Raw genomic sequence first — 21955 nt, forward strand, 5'->3', positions numbered from 1 at the left:
TTCTATTAAAAATAGCCCAAATTGTGAGTTGGATGTCATTTATACATTTACACGTAGAAATCGTGCCTCTTGTTGAACATAATTCATCACCTCATTCAAAATGCAGTTTTTTTTTCTTTCTAGATCACTGATCGGCTTTTATTTTTTTAAATGTCAGACCAGTTTAATAACTCTGGAAAAAGTGCAAGCATGTTCAAAGTGTAATGAATAACAAGTCTGCAGCGATGAAAGGTAATATAAAAAGACTCAACTTGTCAAGACCGAACAAAGATCAGAACCCAAATGCAAGACTCAAAGCAAAGTAACAAAAAAAATCTCAGTTTTAATTAACTGGAAACAAACCAACAGAAAATCCACATGAACACAAGTAACATAAAATCGTGACCTGGATACTAAGGAATTCCATGGACATGGCTGGTACTCTTGGAACAAGAAACAAGATGAACTGGCCCAGGACAAAGGGAGACGCAGACAATAGATACATAGGGTGAGGGCACAGGTGGAAACAATCAGGAGCGAGGCAGCCAATCAGACCAGAGGAGAAACACACAGGGGAAGGAACAAGTTGCCTGAAACAAGAGGAGAGCTGACCTTCAAAATAAAACAGGAAATCACGAGACAACATGGACACAAGACAAAAAACCTTTCCTGGACATGACACAACTTAAATGTGTTATAAACTAAAGAGCTGATTACTGCATTACGGTCGAGACGATTTTTAAATGTATTGTGAAGAGTTTTTCTATTATTAAAAGGTCTTGGCAGAAGTGCTTCTCTCCTGCTTAACCAAACACACTGTTTATGTTTGATTGACAGCCACGGGGGCAAACTGAATCCCAGCAGGGGAACAGGAGACAAAGTAAATACATTTACAGAAAATGTACTTTACAATGAAAACAACGTAGACGGAGAGCCAGCAGCTTTCCGACTGGTTAATGCAAAAACATATATAAATATAAATGGCTTTTTTCTTTCTGATCTATTCTCAAAGGACAACACAGGATATGTGATTTACAGATCTCTTGAGTTTAAAGTATTTATGCTGCTGTGAGACGTGAAGCTTTTCACTGCATTAGTACACCCAAGTAGCCAGAAAGGCCCAAAACAACAGCAGTTAAAACCCTGCATGCCTGGTTTCTTCACAGGTTCATTGGTCCTGTTCCAGATGTTGACACCATGCTGGAGCTCTTTCTCAGCCCAACTCTACATCCCAACATCTTAGCCAAATCTGGTAGCCAAATATGGGCCAGACGTGGCTAATATGTGGTTGTTTGATGCCAGAACACAGATGAGTGCACCCACTCTGAGCTGATGACAGGTTCAGGAAGACTGTCAGACTATATCGGACGCAAGCCTACATTTGCCGGGTTAATTTGCCGAGCTGTACTTCATGCTTTATGACACAAACCAGGAAGAGATTAATGTTTCTTCATGCACAAACATAACTAACGCCTCAGTTTCTCACAAAGGCAGATGGTAAGAGGAGTGAAAGACAGATGGAAAATTCCCCTTTCTATCCGTTTATCCTCTTCAGTAAAGTAAGAAAGAAAATATTTTCCTGAAAAGACAATATTGTCTTTATTGTGATGAGGTGTTGTTTCACATTGAAAAAATTTAAAATGTACAATTTTTTGGGAAATATGGCCTAATAGAATAGAGAAACAGTGAGAGCATCAATGGTTGATAGACTCAGATTACCAATCGTCTGGGCCATCTAGCACATTGTTTTGATGTCGCTCAACAGAGTTATTTTAAGCCCAATCAGGATGATTTTGATTGTCCTTAATCTAAATAGGTGGTTTTGTTGCCTAAACCTAACTTTTGTTTTGCAGCGTAATCTCGTCACGAAAAATAAGCATGAAACCAACAAATTGCATTTTGTGATTTATTTTACAAACTGCCATGAGAAGAAAGAAGAAACAATTTAATGTTCATGCTCACCACTTCTCAGAAAGAGAGTAGGGGATATAGGATGAAACATGGCAATTCACTTTGAAAAAGATAGTTATTAGTTATTCTTAATGCTGCTCTTCCAGCAGTATAATGACGACTCCAGGGATATTGTGGCCTCAAAGGTAGAATAAGGGTCAAAGGTCATAAGAAACAGCTTATCATGATAATAATCTTACTTTACTATTCTGATTTCTGGGATGGGTGTGTGAAAGTGAAAAACGTTTCCTCCATGGACAATCAACTGAGCATGTTGAGCTTTGTGACAGGTTTGAGTCTCGGGCAGGCACCAAAGAGGGCAACACAATCATGAGGGCAGTAACAGGTTTTATTTGTTTCGATTACGCTTCTGGTAGCGAACGATCCAGGCATCCGCTACCCTCTCTTCTCCCCCCTCTCCAGCTACTCCTGCTCTTATATGGAAGACAAACACACATACACAATTGATCCCAGCTGAGGCTGATTTATACATCACGACACCGTTCCCTGAATCCCCCCCCCCCCCCCCCCCCGCTCCACCCACTCTGCAGCTGAGCCTAACCACACCCCGCTGCCTCAAGCTTCTTGCTGCATTCACATGGAGACAAAGACCTTTTTCTTTTTTTTACAGGTTTAAAAAAATGAATATTATTATTATTTTTTCTGTCAACTGCATATATGCAGTTACTACACTAGCTACTATGAATGGGCAATATAGCCAGACCCTTATAATCATTACCTTTTAAATATATTAATTTAAAAAAAGTGGGACTTCTTAAATTAATGATTCTGTTTTTTTCAGGTCAGCCTTATTTTGATTTCTAAATGAACCTTTTGTTCTTTATATTGAATCAACACACACAATTGATTATGTTACTGAGATTAATACACTAGTAGTTGTGGACACACACATTAACCTCTGCAGAAATAATCATCTGTCACCAGAAATATGGCAGAAATATATGTGGCTTCGTGGAGGATTTATGGTAGTCATTTAGGGAGAGGTTTACTGTTGCAGGAGCCAGGGAGGAAAAGCATGGCTGATGAAAAATAGTCTGTCAATCCGTCCGCCCTGTGTAGAATCTCAAACCTAGAAATCTGATGGTAAGAATGAAATATTATGGGAAGTGTGAAGTATTTCAGTGTTTAGCTATTCTGCTCTGTCTGTCCTCATTATCTCTGTCTGTCTGTCTGTCTACCTCATTCTTTTGTCTCACTTTCTACTTTTCTCTCCACTGACTGCTGTCTTCATCTCTCTGCCCTCCCAGTCTCTCTTTGTCCCACTTTTCACAACTAAAGAGGAAAGGAAGAGAGGAGAGGGTAAGGCGATGGTGAAAGGGCATTACCCATCTGTATTTTTTCTCTTTCCTTTACGTCAAAATTTACGAATGTTCAAATTATTTATGAAGATAAAAAGCTAAGTAGCTTAATTGAGAAAAGGGTTGTGAAAGTCTCACTCAACTCAACATACTGCGTTATATATAACGACTCAAGAATCATTTAGGTGCTTTAACATGGTCAGAACAAACACTGGCATGAACATTATAAGGCGGTGAATAGCAGGGAACCTAATTAATTTGATTTGACTTTAACTGAAATTAAACTAGAGCGTTTAATTTGATTTAATTTGTATGGCAGAAAGCGGGAATGATTTCTAACACAAACTATTAAGCAATTAAGCTTGAGATACAAAAGATTCAAATCAAAGTTGACAGAAAGAACAGCACGGGGTGCATTTAGTCTGCTATACATTCCACCTAATTTGATTTGCTAAAGTTTGATAACTAGGAAAGAAATTGGAAATGTACAATCTTTTTTTTTTACAGAGAAACCGTAGGTCTTATAAAGCATTACATTCCTCAATAAAAGGCATCACAGAACTCGTAAATTCAAGTGGAAAAAGTGTTACATGTTTTCTCTTGCCTGCTGTAGCCAGTAATCTGATATAACATTTAATAATGTTTTTTATCTGATTGCAGGCTGTCGAGAGGCGTAATACCTATAAACTAAACAATTGTTTAAAACGATTGTTTTTAAAGTGGACAAATTGTGCTGAAATCCTTTTTTGTGGAGTGTCAGTCAGCACCATTTACTCGTAATAAGCAAAATTTCAGCAAAAACTTAAATAAACAACATCATAATTTTTCATTGATGAATGCGTCAAAATTCATGGCAAGTTAATTTGATTAATCATATGGTTAAAGCTGAGAAATGCTGAAAAAGACATGACTTTATATTTTCCCTCGTGGTTTTAGTTGTGACTCGTTGTGAAACAGGTATTCTCTGAAACTCTACGTGGTTTTAAATGTCTTACATTTAACTTAGTGAACTCTGCAGAACCTGTTAGAGTTTGAATCACTGAGTGTATCATGAAATGAAAGAAATCTGAATTTTGAAAAAAAGCTCAAACAGAATACAAGTAAAGAAATGTATTAACATACTTCACAATTCAATTTAGGCTGAAAGTAGAAAACCAGAACAAAATAGCAAAGCATGCATTTTCAATGTAATTTCATAGAGCTGCTGTATGCCTTCAACAGCATACAACGTTTTGATTGAAATGCAAGTTTAATATATATTTAACACATTTTCAAAATCCTTTCATTTTGACACGTCAACACATCGCAGCTTGACTCCGGTTCGACTCACTGAGCTATTGTTATCGTCCTTCTACAACTGACAACCTCCTGAGTTGCCTCCACTCGTCTACATCAGCACCGGTGTTCTTTCCCCTTGTCCTTCTCCCTGTACACCAACAGCTGCACCTCCAGTCACCAGTCCGTCAAGCCCCTGAAGTTTGCGGGTGACACCACCCTCATTGGACTCATTCCTAGTGAGGATGAGTCCGCCTACATGGGGGAGACCACCACCTGGTGACCTGGTGCGGACTGAACTACTTAGAGCTCAACGCTCTGAAGACAGTGGAGATGGTTGTGGACTTCAGGAAGAACGCAGCCTCACCCGCCCCCATCCCCCTCCCCCGTCACCCTGTGTGACGCCCCCCGTCGACGCTGTGGAGTCCTTCCGTTTCCTGGGCTGCATCATGACCCAGCTCCATCACTAAGAAGGCGCAGCAGAGGATGTTCTTCCAAGACCATGATGGTGCACTTCTACACCTCCACCATCGAGTCCATCCTCTGCTCCTCCATCAGTGTCTGGTACGCTGCAGCCACTGCCGAGGACCAGGGCAGATTGCAGCGCATCATCCGCTCTGCTGAGAGGGGGACTGGCTGCAATCAGCCATCTCTCCAGGACTTGTTCGCTTCAAGGACCCTGAAGCGAGCAAGAAAGATTGTAACCGACTGCTCCCACTCTGGACACAAACTGTTTGAGTCCCTTCCATCTGGCAGGAGGTTGCGGTCCATCAGGACCAAAACCTCACGCCACTCAAACAGCTTCTTCCTGTCGACAGTCGGGCTCATGAACAGAGCCAAGGTCCCCCGCTGACTGACTGTCATCCCCAGGACCATCACCTACCAGTTGCTCCCCTGCACATCCCTTCATACTTAAAATACAGTTGACACTTTTCACATACACTCACAAAGTATTATTTATCATTTACATGTGCACTTTATTTAAATGTTATATTCTGTCTTTTATATATATATATATATTCTGTAAATTGAACATACTCATATTTCTTGCACTGTGTTTATATTGTATCATTTGTCTTCATTGTCTTATTGTCCAATGTCATGCACCACCCGGCAAGACAAATTCCTTGTATGTCCAACATACTTGGCAATAAATGGTTCTGGTTCTGATTGTGATTGTGATTCTTATTGTGATTCTGATTGTGATTCTGATTGTGATTGTGATGGACTAATTGGTTAAACATCAGGTGAACTCAGTGATGAGACCTGAAGTCATGGTGCAGTGTGCAAGGGGTTGTCCGTGGTGCTCATCAGACGCCGCTGTCCGTGGTGCTGACAGCATCGAAGCGACGCTTGACTGCCTTCATCCAGGTGCAGCACTCGCAAAAGCACTTTTTAACACCTCCTGCAAGCTTTTTTGCTGATGTAATTGATCGTGTCATCTCTTTTCTCCCGGGGTGAACCCCATCCCACTCTCCAAGACACAAGCCCTGTGCCTGCCAGCCTGATAGACAGTCATGCCACATACAGAGTTAATTCAAAAGCCTGCTCCTGAACGAGATGAAAGATTGTGTTTGTGCCAGTGACTTGAACCGATTCCCTTGATGCTGTGACACTTGATGCCTTCTTTGTTGCAGGAATTTTAGTCGGAAATTTGATTTTCCGCAGGTTTCAGCTCACCGGAAAGCACCAGAAAGTGGAACTTTTTGAGAGACACACATTTTGTGAAACACACACCCACACATGAACACACACAACAACATGCCTCTTTCCCTCCCTCCCTTCCTCTACCACACACTCATCCACGTGTGCATGAGCCTGCACACAAAGTAACACTGACGGAATAATGAAAATACCTCTGCACTCATGCTGAGATGAGAGCTTGCAAGTGGAAAATAATGACATCTATTGGGAGTCAAGAATCTTTCTGTGCAACACACACACACACACACACACACACACACTCACTCAATAATGCACACAGAAGTTGATAAATACACTAATTCTCTTGTGCATTTTATGCATATTGGATTGAAACAGTTCTACCAGTCTTTTCAGTCCAAGTTGATTCAGTGTGTGTTTGGCCTTCATCGAAGTGTTGCTGCTGTGGAAATGAACGTGACGTCTCTGTGTCACCTGTGGTACCTGAGGTGCTGCCATGGCAGAAGCTTTTCTTGGCTCAGGAGTCCAGTGCTGCTAGTGTTGTGCCAGTTTTTCTGAGTCATGCCAACAAAATAAATGAACCTGCTGAATGTTATTGTAGCTAACTCGGGTGTACTGGAGAGTCATCCGTTAATATAGAGTTCCAGTAGGTTTCCCGTCTATTTTTAAATTTGATAGGTTTTTTTCTTTTATTACGTGACCAAGTCTCCTCTCTTACTGGAGCTTTCACAACAACGGGAACCATAATCCCGACTGCAACACAGAGATAAGGATAGGGGATAATCTCCAGATACTGTGTTGTGTAGCAGCGAGATGTGCAGTACAGGTAGCATGTGATAGTCGTTTGAAAGTCCTATTACCTGGCAGGTCGACAACCTTAGTACCGTGGGATTTTCCAAATTATGTCACCAATAGCTCTACCCTGAGTGAGTCACTATGACATTTGAAGGCAGAAACCGACCAGAATAGTGAGTTGGAGGGGCTACGTTTGTACATGTTTTGATCCCAGCTGGTAAACAAGAGGAGAAATTAGCTGCTTGTGGTATAGAATTGGTAATAAATGCATCTCAGTGGTACATGTTTGGAGCTCGCTGGCTTTTAATCTTGTTCTGGTAATTGCATTTTGCAAAGAGTATAAAAAGACCAGACAATCTACGTGCTATCAGACCAGTACATTCTTGACCTTATTGGAGACCGCAGTTGAGAAAACAACAACATCTATTTATCAGCTGTTCTGGAGCTTTTGATCATATGATCTTCATCAGCAGATGCAATTTGGCTAGTTGTCCTTTAAACAATTAAGATATTCATATGAATCTGCTCATGTCCGAACAGTGCAAGAGACATGGTGAGACAATAAGGGAAGATTTACTGTTTTACAAATGTTACCTCACCAAAATAAATCTTGCTAAAATAATGGTATGGATATGCCTAGTATGGGTCAAGCTCCAAAAGTTATGGATCCAATTCTTCATTTTCAAAAAACGAGGTCAGACCTTATTTCTTTTGGAGAGCCAGAGGATGTCGGTAAAGAATACACAAGATGATTTGGCAAAAAAATTTAACCTGGCTCCACTTTCGCCACAATGCATTTCGACTTCATTAAACAAGGCATTGCATTGGCCAATCACATACTTATACATGCAGAGTTTCCTGGCAGATAAACTACAATTTACCTCACTATCGTCACGCCAAAAGAAACTTATTGCATCCGTGGTAGCTGTCCAGGGTTGTGATATTCTGTCTTTCAGTATCATGAATCGCTGGACAGGGTTTGACTGTCTGATAGGCCTTTAAACTCACAGATCTGTTCCTGTTAATTTGAACTTCCTGGATTGTATCCCACCAGTGCTTGAAACAGCAACAGATATCTCCAAATGTGATATAGAGTAAGCACTGTGTCATAATGCAAAGCTGCAGGACAAAGCAGGAAATGAGCAAAATGTTCAATCATGCTCGAGCTATGCTTTGACATTGACCTTAATGATGGATGCAGCCATTCTCCAAGCATCATTTTATATCTGTAGCCTTTCAAATCAAAGTCGTAGAGAACTGGGAAGCTTTGAATGGTTGTAATCAGCTTCTCGTCCATTTTTTCACCCACCATTGTTCATGGAACAAAATTATAGTGATGGGGTTACAGCGAAGTGTGAGAATGTGATTGGCTGTTGACGGCCCATTGATTCAGAGAAGTTCAATTGTGGTCAACTTTTCGTCTTTAGGAGGGTTTGTGTGACATCCACACGACGGCCAAGTTTGGTTTCTCAGCTCTAAAGGAAATTTGTAGTTTTTCCAGTGACTTGCTGATTATGGTACCTGCCGTGTGAATGCAGGGTTAGGAAGGAATAGGACATTTTTCACAGTTTTTCACAGCAGTAAAAGGAAGCAAGTGTGTGTTGTATGAATACTAAAACTAACACACAAGCCACAATAAACACAATGAACGAAGTAAACAAATGAAGTAAAAAAAATGAACAAACCAAGCAAAAGACGTATGTCACTCCGTCTTTATAGAATGTGCGGTTCTCTTTATCACTCTTAATCAGTCTATTAGTGAGAATTTACCGTTCCATTAAGTGTTTTAAAACCTTGTTAATGTCCCACTGTAGAGAGTGTTTGGGTGTGTTTTGGAGTAGGAATGTTAGGGTTGTGTGGTGTGGAGGACCCAAACGCACGCTCACGCAGCAGTTTGCAAAACTCAAAGTGAGGATCTTTATTTTCCTAATGAGTCGGGGGGAAAAAACAGCAAAGAATAAAACAAACAAAACAATGATCAGAATAGTCCAGCGGATCCAGAAGTGAGTCTTCCTTCGCTGGAGACGGGAGGGCAACTCAACCGAACTCTAGTCCTTGGTACGAACGGGATCGGTAGAAACCTGGTGTTCCCAACATGCAGTAAGGAACCAGACCGGTGACCAGAATGATCTGACAACCCGCCAGGGAATGCCATGGTCCTTAAAACAGCTGGCAGCACTTAGGGCAAGGAGACCCAGCTGAGCCAAAGGAGAGGGGCGTGGTAGTGGGCGGAAACCTGAGGTGGAGACTGTAGAATCAGACAGGGATCCTAACAAGGAAGGCACAGACTGTGCTCTGACTCAGCAGACAAGAGTGGAGCTGCATGTTAAAATGACTAAATGCTAAATGCCAGCTCAGTAATGAGAAACTGTCTGAAGCTGTCAGATGGAGCCTGGACCGAATGCTCCACTTTGATTAAGACACCTATCGTCTGTGTCCCGCCAACACAAAACTGACTGCTCTAAAAAGGTCAGGTTTTCAGAAAGTGTGAAACATTTGTTAATTTACCTGGTGACATCTATGCATTCCTCAACGTGTGTGTTATTATTAACAAGTCAAAGTTTCAAGAAGTTGGAGTGCGAGTGCTTTTCTGAACATTGAACGGCCTCATTATGCAGCGGACGATTACAATCTGTATTTCTCTGAGAAACAGGAGGGTTTGTATTCAGTTTTTTTTTTTATCAAACTCTTCTCAAACTATGACTCCAGAATTGACAACTTTTTCCAGTGTCGCATACTGGCATTTTAAATCTTATCTTTGGAAACATTAAGGTTGTATTCCTTCAGATTTCAGTATGGGTTAATTTGGCAACACCCATTCTATCAAACAAACACATTACTTCAATAATTAAATAATTAATCTCACGTAGATTTAAGTTGGGTTACCTTGCTCAAAAAATTAAGTTTTGCATGTTGGTGGACGCACTTTTGATGAACATCATTGACATTTATTTGTCATAGTGTGTATGTAAGCATATGTTTGAGTAAGCATATTATGTTTTCTTCTTTTGTATATGACTGTGAATATGTGTATGGGATATATATATATATATATATATATATATATATATATATAATTTGATTATACTGTATGTTATTGTTTCCTTCCTTCCTTCCTTCCTTTGTTTTGTTGTTGTCTTTGTTTAAAAAATAGACTCCACCTTGATAGTTTCTGGGCCAATAGAAAGTACCCGGACAAAAACTAGACCCGGACGACAGCGGTCAAGTTCTTGAGTTTCTGAAAATGTTTACTGGAAAGGTTCCTGCAGTGAAAGGTGGCCATTTAATTAGTGTGTTTGAATGTGCAATGTTTCTATTGTGCACACTGGTTATTTGAGGTTTTGCTGTCCTCCCAAGACAAAAGCTCTTATTTATTTTAGCCTCAAAATGACATATAACCACAAAGGTGTTTATATTCCTTTACCAAGCCAATCCTTAAATGTCCCCTGTGGACTTCTTATGTGTACAAAGACAATTGTGTGTATCTTTGACGTCTAAGAAACGTGTTGAATGAATGAAAATATATATTTGAAATCCTGCATTGTTTTCCGTCCACAGTTGTCTTATTCTTCCCTGGTTTTGTTTTTGCATAGCTGCATATTTATTATCTTCCTTTTTCGTACCGTTCCTTCAACACAGCATTCTCACAACAAAGAACAGATTTCTTTTGTCTGTCATTTGATTTGTGACAGTTTTGGGAAGCACAGACAAATGATGTTGACCTGCTGCATCAGATCAGTAAACAAACTAATTGTATTCGGGTTGATTGTATTTCATAGTATATATCTAATCTTACTGTATTATGTTAGATAATATTGCTTCGTCTATCATTTGCCTTCAACCAGCAATTCAGTCTTTCCATGAGCTCCATATAAAACCTGAGCTCATTCTATTTTTTGGTCATTGATGTTCATGTTTAATTGATGTTCATTCAGACCAGAACACATATTGGTTCATCATTGGAAGATTCTCCGACCCGGGTCGGCATCAGCCTCTCTTATCAAAGCCGGGAAAGCTCTTTGATTGAGCAGGCAACACAGAGTCAGTAATGATGTTCTCAGTGGAGCATCCCCTCTGGAGTGATTGCAGGCTATGTTTGTTGGTGTTGTTTAGATGCATCAATCTCACCGCTCGATGGAGTGGACTCCTGCTGCCACTGTTCAGCATTCAAATTATCTTCCAGTCAATTATTCACAAAGTTGAAAAGAAAAACTGATGTCGTTTTTTTTATTTTTTGTTATTCCAAAGAAGTGACACGTAATCTGTGAACAAAAAGCAGAAAGTCACCGGAGCAGACAAAGATCAAACTTCCCTGCTGTTATGCACAGAAATGGAGTGTATTTTAAATTTCAAATTGGGATATCTTAGGGGACTTTTACTTTTTTTTAAAGAATGTATGAACACACACACACACACACGCGCGCGCGCCCTCTCACATATATACATATACCCCTCACACACTGACAAGTATAGAAAAACCTCATTAAGATCAAAGACTTTCTGTTCATTACTCTGTTGCTTGTCTTATCCTTCCCTTCATTCACACTTACACACACACACACACACACACACACACACACACACACACAGCAAAGTAGAAAAATAATTACACTGTGGTTATTTTTAGAGTGCTTTCTGTGTACATCATTATTACTTGCTATATCAATGCATTTCTAAGCTTGTCATATGACCTAATGGTCGATCATGATGATAGATATTAACTAATTTACAAGTACTGTACTTAATTAGACTTTATAACTTGAGAGTTTCTGTTTCATGCAACTTTATGTTATGTAACTTTAGTACAGCTCAGTAATTTGGTGCTGCCAAAAAAGCTAGAGGATCCCAACCAAAAAACAATGGTATGAAAAAAACATTATGGAGCCATAACTCACTGTTTGCTGGGCTTTATGACTCAATAATCTACAACATACTGTAGTTGTAAGAAGCAGCGAAAGAGTTTAACCTCGAAGGCCTCGAAAATTAGAAAATACTCAATGTAAATGTTCCTTGATTTCTGTGAAATATGGATGTTTTGTTTTGGTTTTGTTTTACTTGTCAACCCACTCAAATGGCTCTATTTAGATTGTTTGTACATATACTGTTCTAACTATCTAAAATAGTGTAGTTACGACAATAACAATACATTACACATGTCATTTTATTGTTGTAACTAAACTATTTTAGTTAGTTAGAGCAGTATATGTTGTTATTTCATGGCTTCATTACTTTCCAGATTCTTTTAATTTTTACATTTTATGAAATACATGACATTATTAAATATCAGTTGAATCTTTAAAAAACTGCAGCAGGATATATATATATATATATATATATATATATATATATATATATATATATATATTCCTGTGTGCTTAATTTTTCCCTAGCTATTAGCAATGTAGTTTTAAGCGGGAAGCTTTTTAACATTATATGTTTTTATTCATTTGGGCTTTTCTGTGTGCTCGGGACCCCTCCTTTATAACTGGTTGCCCACATTCTGATCAACAGGGTTCATAATTTATAGGGTTTATAATTGACTCTATGTTGAAAGTTGTATGAGACATTGGTGGAGTGACCTACAGTGGGGCCTAAGCCAAGAGTCCCACGACCAAATCAACCTCAGCAGGAGGATAATCAGGGAGACGGGGCTGCAGGGACTAACCTGAAAGATCCTGAAGGTTCATCGATGCCAGATGGTGTGAACACTTCATGCTGCAGCAGTACCTCCAGTTACAGAGGGAGCTCCTAACTAGGAGGGGAATTAATCAATTAAGCAATAACAGAGTTGGCATCTGCTGTCCAACGTCTTCAGTAATGTGATAATATTGAACAGCACCTGACAACAATTGAGTGCATTGTGGCAGCATACCTATGGCCAGAGTGATTATTTACCCTACTTGGTGTTCCTATGTGGACATGGCAGTTATGGACACCTTAGATTACCAGAGGATAAAAGAAGCCATTCTCGTCAAATATGAAATACAGGATGATATATACATATATTCAGAGATGCATAGAACTGGATAACAGACAGAATGAAACAATCTTCTTTTTGAACTGTTTGGCCTGAGGCAAAGAGCAAGGAACAAATTGCAGAGATCTTAATTCTGAATCAGTTTGACAGATGTCTGTCACCAGAGGTCCGAGTGTGGGTACAGGAGCCGGGACCAGAGTCCGCCCAAAAAGCAGAGGGGCACTCAAGACCTACGGCCAAGGAGCCCAACCCAGGACCACAGTAGCCCGGTGTCAATGTGTCGGCGTGTGTGGTAGCCATTCAGGGTCAGGTAGGTCTAAACCAACCTGTTATATATAATATTGTGTTTATTTATTTAAAAAATGGACAATAGACATTAATCAACACTCAAACAAATATAAATATCCCTGAGTTGGCTGAACGGCTATTTTTCATTGGTCAGTCCTTTTGCGTAATGTTGTTTGGCATCCTATAATAATAAAACAATCCAGTACGTAAATAAGTGTGAAGACATTAAAAGCATGTTACCTTAAGCTGTATTTCCTTGGACCTTGATGGTACATTGCAAAGAACAAATATATTCTCGTGCTCTGTGACTATGTGACGAGGTACCCGTGGACTTTCCCTTCTGAGGGATACCTCTGTTCGACACATGGCCTCCGCTCTCCTACAGCTCATTTCTAGAATTGGTATTCTTTCAGATTTCTTTTCAGATCAAAGCCTGTAATCTCTTGTCTAACACGGGTGAAGATATTGCTGGAGATTTGGAGAATTCTGACAACCCCCTACCATTCAAAGACCAAATGTTGAGCATTTCAACCAAACCCTGAAGAGCATGCTTAACAATCTACTAATGTGATATTATTTCCACAGGGGAAAGTTTTCTGCAATATAAGTACCTTTACTTGTGATACTTTAAGCACATTTAGTTGACATGCATTCTGTACTTTAGGTATTGTCCTTTTTTTTTTTAATGTAAAGGATTTGAGTCCTTCTTCCACCATATGTGTTGTATTTGAAAGATTTTCTGCTGTGTTATTCTTCTTTTATGTGGTCCTGCAATGCAAGATAAACTGTGGATTAAAAAACATCATACGCTTCTTTTTGGCGATCACATTTGAGCGACCAAACCCAAAAAACTACGGTATTTGATATTGTTTGGATAGAATAGTTACAATTATAATCATTACTATAACCTTAGAGTTCATCCATAAGACATTTGATATTGATTTTGATTTGAGATCAGCAGTATCTATTTGAGAAAATAACCACGCATTTTTGTCAAACTTTTTGGCTCATTGCAACATCCAAAACAAGACATGCAAGCTGAGGTTTGGAACAGTGACAACTGACTGCAGCTTTTGGCTCACTTGCACATAGTTTCAAGGCACCTTTTGCATGCGTGTGTAAAATCCATCTTTTCATGTGAAATACAATTATGTCGTGCCACTGGGAGGGGAAATCGTGTCAGCTCGGGTCTTTCACACATGAGTAGTGAGAGTTGAGACAAGTCAATGCTCTTCCCTGATGACTTGCGTCTGACAACCACGTGGGTTTTTTAAGCTTGCTTTCTTTTGCTCATTAAATCATCAGTAACCTTAGATGTGTGAATATGATTATGCTTTATCAAAAACAGTCCCTTCACACCAAAACTCCAATGTGTATGTTCTTTGTACCTGCCAACAAAGGGTTACGTCTTACTCTTCTTCACCAACACGGTGTGTGTGTGTGTGTGTGTGTGTGTGTGTGTGTGTGTGTGTGTGTGTGTGTGTGTGTGTGTGTGTGTGTGTGTGTGTGTGTGTGTGTGTGTGTGTGTGTGTGTGTGTGTGGCATGTAAATAGCATGTAGATGGCACACCTGCCATTTCAACACTTCAAAGCTCTAGCCAGATGTGAAAGCAAAGGGACTGGCTCCACAGGGACCCACAGTGGGAGGTAACCAAACAGTTGACTGTCATTATTCACTATAATTATACATGCAGAAACATAATGGCCTGAGCCCAAATGCTTTAAATCATGTACCAGCCCCATGTCTTCACATGTGGTCACACTTTGATGGTACAACCTGCATCAGCCATGTACTGTGCAGGTGGTGTTGTTTCAGTACTTCTGTTACAAATATGTGTGTCACAACCGTCACTAGACGGTAGTGCTTTTATTTTTGTTGTCTTGTCACTTCCTGTTTTACTTTGAAATCATCCTCCTGTGTCATGTCTGCTGTCTTTACTTCCTCATATGTGATTACCTCTCCCTGCCCTGATGTGTTTCACCTGTGTCTCGTTAACTCCCCTCCCAGTGTGTATATATACTCTGTGCTTCACTTGTCTCGTTGCCAGTTCGTTTTTCTTCACCTGTGAGTCAACTTACCAGCGTTTTTCCTGACCTGATATCCTGTTCTGATTCCGACGTCCCTTCGTTTCCGAGTAAGCCCGATCCCTGCCTGTACCTCTGCCGAGTTTGACTGCCTTCCTGTGAATGACCCTGGACTGTTTACGTTGACGATTCTACTCTCCCCTGAGTGAGACAGCTGCTCTCACCACAGCGGGTCAGAGCCTTGCCGACCGGCCTCAGTCCCTCCCCAGTTACATCGGGAGAACCTTCAGCGGTCCTTCTCCAGAGACTCTATCCTGTTGCAATATTACCTTTATCAATAAAGGAATCCTTGTGAACTTTACTCTCTGCCTCGGGTCGTGCATTTGGGTTCTTTCATTAGTGCTCCGGCGTGACAGTGTGTCAGGTTTGAACACTTGTTAGACATAGACATGTACAAAAATATGAAGAAATTAAAGTCATATTTCACTTTGCCAGAATACGTTTTATAGGAGGTCAATATCTAGCCTCTTGTACCTGCAGTCAAAGTCAAAACCAAACTTATATTTTTCGTATTTCATAATGTTGTTTTTATAGATTAGCAAAGTGGGTTGTTTTGATAGACACTTTTACGAGACTCACACATCCGCAGCGTTCACGGTCATGAAACACTCGCAGATGAATCATCAACAAAAACGATGAACAGATGTTTCAGAAAATATCTGGTTCTTTGGAGAAATGTCAAAGATACAAACCTAAGTACAAGAAAATGTTGGTGCGGTGTTCCAAAAGTTGAACTATTGTTATCTCGGGGCGCAGCCATCGCACCCTGAACAGTAGGCGCTTGGAAATTCTCGCACGTGTCGCTCACCACGTGTCTACATTGACAGACATTGGTTTCAGGCTGTTCTATTTGAGATTGTATGGATCAATTCAGCAACAATTATGCACTCACATGCTTTCTAATTGCAACAAAATAGCGTTTCTGAATTTGCAGCAGCTCTGGTTGCGCTTGTCATCTTATCCCGATAGCAACTCATGGACTGAGTCCGAAATCAATCTCTATTAACTTTATAGTGCGTTACAATGGTTTTAATTCAACGTGTGACACTATTGCACTACATATAAGGCCAACTGTCAATTTTCTATACTATACTACTATATTCTATAAGTATGTATTCTAGTATATACGGAATAGTGAATGAGTGAACAAGATACTGACTTTGGACACAGTTATGTTTTATCAACAAAGGTGAAATAATTTTAACTCGTCAATATATTACCACTTAATTATCAAGAAGACTCTTGTATTTCTATGGTGATAAACATTGAGGATAATATTTAAAAGGAAAACGCCAGGCTGGTATGTTTATGAACTCTTTCGGATGTAGAAAAGCATTTATTTTATTGGAGGATGTGAAGTACTTGATGTTGAAGCGCTCTTCTGGTTGGCATGTTGTGTATTGCTTGTCATTATATACGTTTCCTCTTTTAGTGATAGTCAACTCACTACTTTCTCTATGTTTGGCATCAGCCAAAGGGAGGCTCATCTCAGAAACAGAATCATGTTACATGGATTACAGGGCCCCTGTTCGCCTAAAAGACTATCCTTTCGGCTCTCTTCCTCCTGACCAACACCCTATCTCCCTCCACTTGCTTGGCACGGTCACATATTCCTTTTTAATACCACAAACCGCTTCCCATTTCAGGGTTGATAAAACTGCAGAACTGTTCCTCTCAGAAGCCACTGAAGTGTGTGTGTGTGTGTGTGTGTGTGTGTGTGTTTATATTATCCATTAATGCTTAATATCATTGGCAGAGAGCACAACTCTCCATTTCCTCTCCTACAGCATTTAAGGGTTGAAATGACTATCATCATGTCTCCTGCATGCGGCTCATGTGCATCCTGACTTTGGACAACCACTTCAGCAATATCATGGCAGGAGTGCACACACGCCTTAAAATGGATTTCATGTTTGGCTCTGAAATGCCTCGTGCAAATGTCACACTTAAATTTAAGTGTGTTCTATATTTGGAGTGTGTGTGTGTGTGTGTGCGAGCGAGCGACCGAGCTTGTGCAATTTGATGGAAGTTGACACATATTTATAGCAACCCTTTTTAAAATAAAACAATAAGGTTCAAAGTGTTCATGCCATGCCATGAATTATAACACTGTCAGGCTGATGGTCTTATCCATTCAAGTGAAGATAATCAGACAGGTAGAAAACTGGGGAGAGTGGAGAATGACATGTAATACACACTCACGCAGACGTAATTCCACACATACAACCGCATGTTACACACACTCACACACACGCACACACACACACACACACACACACACACACAAACACACACACACACTGAGAGAGAGAAAGAGGCAGCCATGCAGAGTGATAGTCAGACAGAGACAGACTTTCTGGGTGTGGTGCCACGATGTGCATTTGTATTGTACCCTAACCGGTCATCTTTATTTAAACATTAAACCAGGATCAATCCAGCTGAAGTGAAGGAAAGGTGAAATTCAGGTGAAGTGAGCTATGTTCTTAAATACTGGTGACATGCTAGGTTTTTGTTTTATCTGCAAAACTAGAAATCTTTAACTCAATAATTTGTTCTAGCTGGAATAAAATTGTAAGATTTAAGGAGCAACCTTGTGGCAGAGCACCAGCTGAAAATGTACATTTTGCTGACGTAAGGGCCTCACAGTCTCCAAAAACCTTTCATTGTGTCCTCGCCGCATTTTCATTGAAGACTAGAATAGTTGAAACCACATCACCCAAATTCACAAAATAAAAAATGTTGTCGAACTAAAATCCCTCTATGACAACAAATGCAACACATGCATGGTATATAAGTTGAATCTTAGTTAAATTGAAAATGTGCAGAACAGGACAGTGTACAGTCTCCTGCTCAGCTGTACGCTGCTGCAAGACACAAAACAGCATGAAAAACGATTCAATATTTGATAGACATTAAAGAGAGAAAAAATTGCTTAGTGATTTTCAAAGACTGGGCTGGGACTAAGGTGGGTAGTGGTAAGATTAAAAGATTACTCCAAAGAAAGTGAAAGCAAAAGATAATTGAAATGGCGATGTGCCAAGTAGCCAAGTACAGTCTGAGAAATACAATGTAGGCTTCAGATCAGCGGCTTGTTGACAGAAAACACACAGGTACAGTCTCTCTATTCAACAATCTGACAAATTGCAGTTCAGGCTTAGACTTCAAGAGGAATTCTTTTTTGTTTTTTAAACCGAGATGCAAAAATGTCCTGGCAGAATTTAAATGTGTGAAAGCTGATTAAAACATCTCACCCCAAAAACAAAGACTGCAGACGTTCAGACTTCGGAGCAGATGGACATAAAAGGGAGGAGAGGTGTAAAGTCTAGAAATATCAAAGTTTAAAAAATGGTTAGTCATCAAGAAGCTAAACGCGGATGGCGAGCGTGCACGTACGCACGTACATGCGCGCACATGTGCACATATTCTTACACATACACACGCTGGCTGAGACATCCAGAGCATCCTCTGTGTGCCAGGCTCTATCCTCCAGGGTGAGTTAGTGGTGCTTTTAAGTGCCGACATCAAAGAGGCTTGTATGGGTGTAGAAATAGGCTTCAGGGCTGAAAAAGTTTTAGTTGTCATGAGTTTAATACCCAGTCGGTTAGACAAGGTTATGCATTGACTCAGTGACTTCTCCCTAACCCCTCTCTTTCTTATACGCACACGAGCACACACAGAGGAAAGAGTACATGGATTAAAACACAAACGCCTTCAAACACCATCGTAAACACATGCATTCTAACACATGTGAGCAGATACACACCTGAAACAGAGCGGGTACCGGTGAAGACCTTTCCCAAACAGCCACAAATAAACTGCCAAATAATTATTTCATTTGCCAGCGTAACTGGTTCTGACGTCCAGCCGGCAGTGGGCAGCAGGTGACTGGTCTCCAAACGTCTTAGAGTTGGCCGAGGAGTTAAAATGAGGAGTGGGAAATGCATCACGTGGGCCAGACTCTGGAGTACCACACAGGGTACTTCAATCACATTCAGTGATTGAGCCGGTCTCTCACACTGTGCGTCATCATCCCGGCTCTGGGTCTCTATAATACGCCCTGACATGACTATGTTCCTCCGTATTTTCTCTCTGCGACTGCAACTGTGCTTCCTCCATCATTTAATGGCGATGCAATGCATCTTTGCTCCATGTGTTTTTCAAGTCTATTTTTTTCTCACTCTAAATTGTATGACAGAACATTCTGTGAAGGATTGGGTCCCATACAATCAAATCTGCATCACTTAATACTTTTTTTTATTTAACATGGAATCAAATGAACACGTGTGAAAGAGGGTTACTCAAAGTGACAAAACCACAGAGGATAATCACCTAATTATACGACCTCTTTTAGCTCATTGTTTTTGACTTTACAGCACATTCACGTATAACATGGTGTCCTTGTTCTCAGCAAACACATTCCCATAACACCGCTGTGGAGAGAATCTAACATCTAGCCACTTAAGACGGCCCAGTGTACTGGATGATTGTCACATGTCCTCCAACGCCAGCCTTTAGTGGTGTTATAAGCAGTGTGCCCTCCTGTAAATGCTTATTGGCGGATTGTAAAGGTGTGCAGGTCGGACTGGTGGGTGGTTGAGTAACAATTCTGCCTTCATTGCGTGTGACTGATGTTTCTGTTCTATCACACATATGCAATTGAAATAGCCATGATATCGCATGAGGAATATTTCTATATTTGGTACAGGTTTAAAGTGTTGGCACTCATTCTAAGGGTTTCGCAGAATTCCCAAAGAGAAAAGACAAAATAGTAGCCGCAGCCTGTAGATTTAAATACAATATAATGTAAGTGGAGGAAAAATAAGTAACTAACATACAGGGATTTTTTTATTATGGAAAGTAATATAAGGAAATGTGGGAAAATAGCTCCAGGTCCTTGAAACTGTGCTGTTTTTAACAACCAAACCCAAAAAACTATTTGATATTGTTTGGATAGAATAGTTACAATTATAATCATAACTATAACCTTAGAGTTCATCCATAAGAAATGTGGATTTTCATTTGATTTGATTTTGATCAGCAGTATCTGTGAAAGTTTAGTTAGTTCACATTGCAACACATGATGTTCGGAAGCATCCTTGGTGGCCTCAACTGTTTAAGTCAAATAACCATAATATGTTCAAATAAAAAAATATCCTAAATAAATACAAATAAAAACATTAAATAAAGCTAAATTGTACATTAAAGTGCAACAGGTTAACACTGTAGTATTGTTTTGTCTCTCCTCTTGTTGAGCATACAGCAGCAACATGAAACTCCTTGTTTTACAACTCCTGTTTCAGTGCAGGTGTCCTGCTCTCATCTACTTCCTGTGGCTTCAGAAAGAGAAGCTGAATACATGACGGGGAAATTAAGAGTCTAAAGCTGACTACTTTATCCTGATGAAATGACAGGGATTTGTGACCCCTGCTGCAGAGAATGCCAAGCAACTGTGAAAGCTTTGTTAACGTGAGCTCAAAGCTTGACCAATTACAGTGAAATGTAACGGGTTTAGCATCAATGTCCATGTTTTGGCCACAACAGTGTAGGAAGCAGCTTCTCCAGGGGAGAAAAAGTTTGAAACCAATTAAAGGGAATTATCCCTCTTCCTGCTCTCTCTCAATCCTAATGTCCTCCCTTCCCTGTGCAGACTGTGACCAATAAGATGAGAAAAAAATCCCAGCAGCATCTTGTGAAAAAAACAAAAACAGTGAACAGAGAAAGAGAGCAACGGGAAGACAAAGGCAAATAGTGTGTGTGTGTGTGTGTGTGTGTGCGTGCGTGTATGTGCGTGCGTGTGTGTGTGAATGAAAGTATGCAAGATGGAGATAAGGAGGATAATTTGCAAAATATAAAGGCAGGCTCCCATCTTGTAATGTTGGTCTATTCATTCATGCATATATGTGAAAGGTGAGCAAAGTAATGATAAAAGGCAACATGTAAACACTCAGACTGAGAAACCCAGGTGATTAGAAAGAGAAAGTGGAGAAAAAAAGGGGGCTTATTTAGTTCTTAAATATGCAGTGCAGTAAAGAAGCAATTATTTCCCTCTCCTACTGGCAGGTGATGTTACACATGAGGTGATTTCTGCCAGTATTTCAACCCAGAAATGTTGCTCTTGTTGGCAAGGTGTGAATGTCTGTGATACCTCATTTAAACCGAAATTCTCCACTGAAAACAATCCTAATGAACTTCCCTGAAACCGCATTTGGACCTTTACTCGTATAGTGTCAGAGTGAAACTGACACTGCTAATAACTCCAATGAAAACCTTTGGAAAAAGGTATTTTGGACCACATCAAACAGAAACGTCCTGTCCTCCTCTCACCCCCCGCGGGCCCATGCCTGCAGCATGTCGAACAGCAGCAGCCCCATCGTATCTGCGCCTGGGCATCACGACAGCGCAGCATCTCTCCGCAGCGAGCAGAAGGGGAGATTACTCTGCGCTCGCATCAAAGGAGGTTTGTCTAACTTGGGTCTGGCGTTGTGCTGCTCGAGCGAGTCCTCGGAGCGGCCTCGTGGTTCTTATCTCTCCCCCACAGACTCCTTCTGCTCTCTGCTGCAACACAACTAGCTGCCGGTAACGTCGGCTCTGCACGGTCAAACGTGCACACAGACAAACACTGGTGC

The sequence above is a fragment of the Cyclopterus lumpus genome, chromosome 4 (assembly GCF_009769545.1).
Source record: "Cyclopterus lumpus isolate fCycLum1 chromosome 4, fCycLum1.pri, whole genome shotgun sequence".
NCBI classification, from domain to species: domain Eukaryota; kingdom Metazoa; phylum Chordata; class Actinopteri; order Perciformes; family Cyclopteridae; genus Cyclopterus; species Cyclopterus lumpus.